Below are 9472 nucleotides of genomic sequence, written 5' to 3' on the forward strand. Positions count from 1 at the left end.
TTTGAGTACTTTCATTTGTAATTCTTTAAGTACCTTTTAACGATTAAAAGTACATACTTTTTAAGTAGCATTTCAGTGCTGTTACTTGTAACAGCGTGTTTTTAAAATGTGGTCCACAAATATGTCCACCACCGGTTAATAAATAATCGTCATGACTACCACCACTCCTCCTAGATAACAATGCTGTCTGGTTTGGTTTGAGCTCAACCCTGTGAATAAGTGAGGACAGTTGTATGTGGGGCCAGGCATTAAGAGAAGTCAGAGTTTTGTCAGCTCAGTGGCCAGTCAGTCGTGTGCGTCTGGCTGAACCACTGAGAGAAGCAATGTTTGCCTGTGGGCTCCAGCTGCCCGTCTGAAACATCAGACGAGCTGCCGTCAGATTAGACAGCATTATTAAACCCCAGTGGGGAAACTCATTTGCCGCCAAATCAAACACATACAGAAAAAAACCAATATAGTAATTGCATTCACTGTGTACAACAAATAAATAACCCAACAAAAAGCCATTTCAGACATGATTAGCAGCTTAGCCTCCTGCTTCTTAACATTAAGATAACTGCCTTGGTTCGGTGATCTAACCAAATGATTGGTCCTTTCTTTGAAGTATCACATACGACACATTGCATCTCTCTCTTCCACACACACTCTGATGTTGCTTTGCAGGATGGGGTGAGTGTACATACAAGATATACAGCTGTTTCTGCACAACTTTTTTTTACATTTCTGAGAAGACTGCTGTGAGGCTTTCCTCTCAAAACCGCCCATATGGCTCTGAGGGAATATTAGACTCTAGCGGAAAAGCAATACTCCCATGAGTCCATTGCAGTGTATAGCTATTGCATTGTTAATTCAAGCATATATTTGTTTTGCTTTGTTATGCATGGTCACCTCTTGTCACTCCCTGGGGCCTAAAGTGTAAGCTCAATGCTCTTCAGTGGGGGATACACAACTGCTGCCACCTTGGATTTTGCTATCTAATAATCCAAGTTACAACACCTCGATTTGGATGTGGAGGCAAAATATTCAACTCTACCATCTGTTCTGGTGACTGTGAGGAGCTGACACACTGCAGGCTGTGATGTCACAGCAGATGACAGTATATGCCATCAGTGTGTATAGGCCCTGAGCGGACTGGCAGCACCACACCTTGGCCAAAATCAACAAAACTATTGCGTATTTACATAGGCGGCGGTCATATAGCAGGTAATGTGACTCAACCTGTCTGCCAAGAACAGGCGCAGAAAGGAGGGGATATGAGAAAAGAGAGGAAGTTTGTGAGTCTGTGAGGACGGAAGTTGACTAACCTCAAAGTATCACCTGCAAAAAACAGATATAGCGTGCAGTCACACACACACTTAGTGAGCAGGATGGAAAGCCTCACTTAGTATGGAAACTTGTAGCAAAACACCTAACTTTTCATTTAGGGAAAGCTTCTGCAAAACTTCCCATAAGGCCTGCTGATATAAGCTTGTCTTGTTCATAACGACAAAGGAATGCAAAGTGACGCACGTGTTGGCTGAGCAAACCTCTTGGTATTTTCTCTGCTGGCTGAGCTTGGGCAAATCCTGTGAAATGCAAAAGAATGCAAAGGAATGCATCCCTGCGGCCTTCCCAGCCCAGGTAGTCATGGGCAAACTGAAGCTTTTGGTTAAACTATGTGGAGGTTAAGCTGCAACTGCTGGCATCCTGCTATGTATATTTCAGTTCAAGCTTTTCTGTCTGATTAGTAATCCGTGACATTCTACAAAATCCCAAAAAATGAAACATTTATACAATCATGTTGTCTGGCAATGTGGGACCATGGCAGCATGACATTCGAGTTACATGGTGCAGCTGATTTACATGATATGCTTTGTGTTCTGCCTTCATCAACTAAAGGAAGATGAGAAAAGGTGAGGATTAAACCTACCACGTAGTTTGCATCAAAGTGAACCAGAAGCTACATTACTGAGTGTTCCCTGGCTTGAATACATTTAGGGCTGCAGGCTTTAGTAAATCAGTGCAATTCAAACATAAGAAGCCACTCGTGCGTGAGTACTTTATTTATAGACAGTGTGTAGCAGCGACAGCAAGAGAGCATGTCACTACTTGAGACACACTCTCTTTCTTTATATTATCTGACAGTAAAAATCACTGCCAAAGCCTTATCATAGCGTGGTATGCTGCTATTACATCTGCTTTTTCTCAGGTGTAGTACAGTGGTGAACAGCTGTTCTGCTCAGTTAATGCCAATATGTATGGTTTCTGTTAAAGGCCATCACTGCTTTTATGTAAAGTCGAGTAACAAGTGGAGCTTGCTGAAGACCAGTCCTCGCTTAGGATGCAGAGTGATGTAATTCTTAATTTCCTCCAGACTTTACAGTGTATGTTTTAGTCTCCTGAAAGCCAACTGGCCAGTATTTCCAGTGGCCAAGACAAAACAATGCATTTAAACCTATAAATATTAATACTAAAATCTTTTAATATCATTTTAAAAGACTGCATTCATTAAACACATCTTTTTACTTTTGACTAGTAATAAAAATTGTGATTGCAATGATAATTAAGCCTCTCCAATGCCAAGTTAAAGTCGAACAGTTGTATGTGAAGTGAGTTTCAAGCGCATTGACCATTTAAATGTCACACTGCAACAGGTTTGTGTATATGTATTAATGTGGTCACAGTTAAGAGGGATTTCGGTTTGCCAAAATGTCATACAAACAAACTGAAGTGATTGGAATACCTAATACATATTAACAAACAACACTTAACCAAAGCACTAACACAGCTGGCAGGAAGCTGGAACTGACATGTTCCCTTCTCGTAAAGCCTTGAAGTACAAGCGCAAAACTCAATTGAATATCTTCCTATATAAAAGGTGACAGGCTTTTGTGCATATTGCCATGCCTCATATAAAATGATTTATAACGTTAAATAATCGTTATGACCTTCTGGTACATTCGGCATATATTATCCACCTCAATATGCACACTGAATTAAATTTAAACTAAATAAGGGGTTTCCCTGTTGATCCAACGGTACACTGCTCCCCAAACACACTAAGATTTCCAAACACTGTGGCGCAATTACAAAACTCTTAATCTTATGGGGTTGAAGTCCTGCTTGGCTCGCTATAGTATGCGAATTGAAGAGAACCACCTCGTGATTGACATCAGGCCTTGAGTGTTATTCAACTCCATGTTACATTGCCACATAGCAAAGTAGCGTTAAATTACTAGATATAGCCTACGTGAACTGTTATTGGTTCAACGAGAGAGAATGCAGGAGGGAGGGTGATGGTTGTAGCAGTGGATGTGTGTGTGTGTGTGTGTGTGTGTGTGTGTGTGTGGTGGTGGGGGGTGACTGTCAAAGCGCATGACAAGGCAGTGACACTGTCTGGTGGCAGTGATGTTTATTAAACTAAACTTGCTACGTATGGTCACATTGAGTTAGACAGACTCAGACGAGCACGAAAATGACATTTCGAGCCTACTTCCCCTGCAGGTTGCTTTACGGCTGTTACGCACTGTAAACAACTCGACGTGGATAACATGTTTACTATCGTTACACCACGTACTCAGCGGTCGAAAATAAGCAGTAAGGCGATAGTAACGTATCCACCACATGTGTGCAACTGTATTTACAGTGGCGTTCTCGCCCCAGCATTTCTTTTTGTGAATTTTACCAGTACGACTGTGCACATACCCTTCTCCGGTTAGTCTGTGTCAAATGCATCCACAGCTGATCCTTGCACTGGATGTAACCAACTGAGAGTCTTCTTTCAGCAGTGGTCGACGGTGGTCACAATAACGCCTTTTCCCCTCTATGGTTCGTCGTTTGCTGTAATCACCAAAGTGTCTCCGTAAAATAAAATAAAAAAATTAACGTGTCTCGGTGCTTCCTGATTTTGGTACAGTGATGATGGTGTTGTTTGTAAGGGGTGGGGCGGAATGCAGCTTTCGGTCCGGGAAGAAATGTGAGCTATAAAGAAGCACGTTGGTGCACGTCCGTGCATGATTAGTAGCTCGTGGTTCACTGCAGGGAGGGTTAAATAAACGCGCGAAATAGAGTCTTGATTTTAAGATCTCAAGTAACAGAAAATGATGATTTGCCCACTCCGCGGCTAAAGGGCAACCTCGTTTAACTGCACCACTCTGTTCATTGTTGTATAAGGTGACCAGATTTCTGAAATGAAAACCGGGGACATTTTTGGTTTAGTGGTCAGTGTCCCATTAAAAAATATAATGTTAATATGAGGGGGACAATTTCGGTTTTATAATATGTCAAATACAACTCTTCTGAATGAAATCAAGTCATTTTGAGGCAGAAACTAGGCTACCTGCTGCAGTCACTTCCTGGCAAGTAGAATACTGCATTTTATGTGTTGTTTTGGCCATTTAAAGGTATTTTAAGAGGTAAAAAGTATAGTTGAGTTATAATCTGTCAAATATAACTTCTGAATGAAATCAATTCATTTTGAGGCAAAATTATACCTTTCAGTCAATAAATATACAGTATAGAGGCTTCAATCACTTTATGGCAAGTGAAATACTGCATTTGAATTGGCCACTTAAAGGTATTTCAACAGGTAAAAAGGACTGGATTGGTTGGTATATAGCAATTTAAATAATGTAGAGTCATAAGGATAAATGCAAAAGTGATCATGTCTTTATTTTTATATAACTCAGCAGTAAGTTATGTTAATTATAGGCTACATTCCGTTTTCCAGATGTATACAAGGATATTAGACATCCTATGCCTACCAAACACATATTCCATCGGCAACAACATGTTTTTCTATAATTTGCAAATATGTATTTGGCCACAATTGTGATTATTCCGTTAAAAACATTAAAGTTTCACAAAAACATACCCTTGCTATTACCACAGACATAAAGTGATGTTTATTTGCACGTTATGTCTGTTTGATCCAGATAAAAGCAGCTGTATTGATGCACAATACCTGCAACCAACAGGCAGGCTAGTTTCAGCACCTTGCTCAAGGGCACCTTCGTTGAGGGAGAGGTGCAGACATTTCTCAGGCAGTGCAGGGACATAATCCATTCAGTGTCCCCGTATGTCTACTACACTCTCAGTCCAAAAAGTCTTACTATTCACAGTCATCGGACAATATGTATCACAGTGTTCACAAGCCTCCTAACAATGTAAGTGCTAAGTTACATTTGGAGGGCTTTGACCCTTAATTGATTAGGTGCACACTGTCAGACAGAAAGCTTTTAACTGCCACTGAAGCAAAAGGCTGTATGGTCCCCCTTTTTTGCAAATTAGCACACATTTAATACAGTATATTATGTTATGCTAAACCTGCTCCATGGTTGACTGTATTTACATCTACTCATCTTACTACCATGCATAAAGTCATTAATTTTACCTCCTTATTGACCAGCTTAAAAACTTTAAAACACTACATGCTAGTGCATCCATGGATAGTATACTGTCCTAAGACACCGCAGCAGCTCCATAAATATGTATTCTTGTATGTCACAGTGCTTATTTAAACGTAGGGATGTCCTGATCACATTTTCTTCTTACAGTCTGACATAATGAGTATCTGTCAATCAAATCCAATATAATATTTGTGTTTGTTGATTTAATCAGTTCAGCAGGTGGCCTTTTACATGTCTGTGCCCAGGGGCTTAATAAAGAATCTGAACACTTTTGTTTTTACAAAGTTTTCTCTTAATTTTGAGGTGATGCTGCTGCTGTCTTCAAAATTACATCTACTGGAATCAATATTTTCTGCTCAGAAATATTAAACCTACCTTCACTTTTGAGAAAAGTGAAAGAAAGACGATTGTTTAAAATAAACTGCATATGAGCCCTAGAGGCAAGAGTTTTTTTATCAAGAGGAATATCCATAGTCCTTAGTAGGAATGCCCATTATACAGTTAGAGGTAATTGGACAACAGAGATCAAAGTTTAAAAAGGCTTTCTAATAAAGAAATTGCTGCTTGCTATTGTAAATCTTTTGTGTACGCATCAAATAAATATCCCACGGGCCTTGTAATAATTTGTTCATTTTCCTTTTTTTGTCTCTGTTAAAAATGTTCCAAAGTGATATTATCATAAATAATTTCCACAGCTCCCTCCGCTAAAGAAGCTATCTCGCTGTGTCTTTGAGCCATGGAATTAAATTTATTAATGCTGTTACGGATGTCATCTCAGTGCATCAATGTTACTAAACTTCCAGGACTTTGAAAGTGAAGTCCTACTGAGAGCAGCTCTCAGAGATGAAACTCCAGGTGACCTCAAATGCACTTTTAAATTAACCTAATGGAGATCTGTGTCTTACAAAAATCAAATAAAAACAATTTTATCTGTCATATACAAGGGATGAACACCAACAGAGCCTGCACAATTTAATGTAATCCAGTACCAAAAGCTTTACAACAAATACTACTTGAGTAAAGCTCATGATGGTGAAGTGAGAGTTGATTCATCTCTATGGTACTGTAATTTACATAGTCCAAGGAGGGTTTTAAAATCAAGGGCAACTGGAAGACGTTTCACCTCTTATCCGCCTCTTGGATGAGAGGCGAAACGTCTTCAAGTATCTTCTACCAAGTCCAGTTGCCCTTGATATAACATTCCTTGGATAACTATGACCTGGATGACTGAGAATCTTTATCTTCACAGACAAAGATGTTAGTGATGTTATTGGATAGGATGTAGTCCTTTATCCTTTGTCCTTTTTGAAGTTGACCGTATTTCATGTTACTTTGCTGTGACTACGTTTTGAGCTCAGTCTGACTCACCACTATCTGTTTTATGTGAGACCGTGCGAGACAGGCTCGTAAAGGATATTGCCAAAAACTCCAAAGGCATTTCAGTATTGTTTTCTTCTCTTCAAATATCTCCATTGTTAAAAAATAAATTAAGTACTTAACTGGCTTTCATTTAGTGGAAAGCACTACAATGAGTTGTTTCATCTTTTCTGTCTATAAGCTGTGAGAGAGGGAAAAGGCCATGCTTTGGATTTAATTTACATCAAGAGATTTCCAAATAATTATCAAGATGGCAATCAGTGAAACCTTCAACAAGAATCTGGAACCACATTGCTCTGTGAGGCTGTAGGAACAGCAGTGCCCTGAGCTAAATGCTAACATCAGGATGCTAACATGTTCTCAGTTTCAGTGCAAACATGCTAATGTTTAGCAGGTGTACAGAATGTTAGCTTGCTAGCATTCTGTAATTATTTAGCACTAAAGTACAGCTGAGGCTGATGGGAGTGTCATTCATTTTGTTCAATGTTGTCCTGATGATGGCACTAGATTCACCGTGCTTTGGAGGGCGTGTTTTTTTACATGTCATAAAAATATTCAGGAGCTTCATAGAAATTGTGAGATCTTTTGTGCCGTCTGACAACCATATAGTGTTGCATTTCTCTAATGAGATTTTTTTTGTGTCATAGTTTGTGTGTGTAGTTTGTTTCTTGAGCCATAGCAATCTCGCTTAAGATGATAAGATTATGAGATTTGATGTTGTAATATGACGATGCAGCGATGAGCAAAGAAATCTAATCGCCAATGATAATGTATCGAGGAGGACTGAGTCCGTTCCATCCTGATAGCGTTTGTGACTGCAGATTTGGGTTTTGGGGGGGGGGGGGGGGGGGGGGGGGGGGGACAGAATCAAGGGAGATCATCAGCCCAAAGCAGAGAAAATGACTCAACATTGTCAGTCATATAATAAAAACCCATTAGCTCAGGGGCTGGACCGATTTTGACAGAGATACAGTAACTCGTTGTCATGGAAATAGCCAGGCCTTAGTCAAGGTAATGGGCCTAAAACAGCATGGATTATCCATCACAGTAACTCATGGGAAGGGGGAGTTGTTTGTCATCTAGCCTATGTATATGTATAGGGAAACATGTGCTAAGTGCTTAGCAAGATGCGATGAAATTTCCAATACTCAAATCTAGAAATCATGATATCCACAAGAATCACAGGGTGCTCCTTTTCACCAGTTGCAGATAAGGACAGATGGTGAATTATAGGCCTGAAGACAGACACATCCTCGTGATTTCATGTTTTGATGTAGGCTATTGCTAGATGTTTTGCTTGATTACTCGCTGGAATAAATCCAGATGTCTTGCTCTCATCTGTATTTGTCTGGACTGTAATTAGCCTGATTGAAAGTCCTCATGCATACATCAGCAAGATGGATTTCCTTTTATCCTTAACTAAAAGGTTAATTTAGATGTAGTTTGAAGATCTTTCAGCCATATGCCAGTGTCCAGTCTCACATGCTTTTGTTGTTTGTATGAACAGAAGCACAAATGGGCCTAAAGATCTTGCTGGGAAATGTTAGTTGATATTCTAACAAGATCACCTGTGTTAACTTTATTGAGCCAAGAAAGACACCAAATATACAACTTAACTTATTAAATGTGTATATAATTAGCATCTAAATGAGTAAACAAACCTTTCATATAAAACTGCGGTGAAGAAGCTTTGTCTTTCCTTCTGGCAGTGAGAGTAATTACACAAACACTGTCAACTCCTGCTCATGATGTATGCCTAAAGGTGAGCTCACCCCAGACTCCTGTTCAGAAATAGTTACAAAATACAATACAGTAACGCTACATCCGTGTCTACCCTCAGTCCCTTCTCTTCTCTCAGCACTACACCAATAGTTATCTATGTTTGTCATCGTTGTCGAGCTTTGAAACCAAGTAAATGTTGAGTTATTTTAACTAAGTTTAAATAGTGCTACTATGTCATGTGCGACGGGATGTCGCAGGTTCTTGACGTCATTTTTGGGCCTACATGGAACCTTCCATGCAGGCTTTGATCGGCTTCACTGTTCGATCTCTGGATTTCCCCCTTGAATGTGACCGAACTGCGACCATTTCACAATGTTAATCGTGTATTTAATGTAATGTGACGTAGGCCACGTGACTAACGTAACATAGTTAAGGTCAGGTCGCCTGACAGGAAACGTTCATATGTGTCGTTTTTCTGGTTATTTTGTCTTTTAGGTTGGAGGGCTTGTTGCAAAATACAGAGATTTACCTGGCAGTAATAGGATTAATCAGCATAGTGTGAACTTGTTGGGCAAGGGCTTAAACACAAAAATTGCTTCAAATGTCTTAATTAATGTAACCTCATCACCTCCATAAATACTTGTTTGGCAATTACTGGCAGCTAAGAAGTTACTCTGATACACACTGAGGCCTCAAACTCCTGGAATGTTTGTTTGTTCTTATCTGTGTACTGAAGTAATGTGGTTTTGTATCTATCCATGCTAACGTCTTATAATCAGAATCAGGTTTGTTGCCAAGTAGGTCTACACATACAAGGGGTTTGCTTTGGTATTTTGGTGCATAACAAAAAACATAGTAAGTAGAAAATTAAAGATTTATATTTTTTTAAAAGTCAGTGTCAGTGGCGCTTCCAGGTCTTGTTGATGAGGCCAGCTGCAGATGGGAAGAAACTGTTCTTGTGCTGGATGGGAGTGTCTGAAACAGTT

The 9472-nt window shown here is 39.7% G+C and overlaps 1 protein-coding gene across 1 annotated transcript in view; it reads right to left on the reverse strand.

Annotated features, from left to right (window-relative positions):
- Window positions 1–3944, reverse strand: part of LOC123968581 (myelin basic protein-like) — a 53370-nt gene extending 49426 nt beyond the window's left edge. The window contains exon 1 of the mRNA XM_046045437.1: window positions 3685–3944. The gene's annotated coding sequence lies outside the window, so the exon portion shown is untranslated. The remainder of the gene's footprint in view (window positions 1–3684) is intronic.
- Between the last annotated feature and the right edge of the window lie 5528 nt (window positions 3945–9472).

This window comes from Micropterus dolomieu, linkage group LG03 (assembly GCF_021292245.1).
Source record: "Micropterus dolomieu isolate WLL.071019.BEF.003 ecotype Adirondacks linkage group LG03, ASM2129224v1, whole genome shotgun sequence".
NCBI classification, from domain to species: domain Eukaryota; kingdom Metazoa; phylum Chordata; class Actinopteri; order Centrarchiformes; family Centrarchidae; genus Micropterus; species Micropterus dolomieu.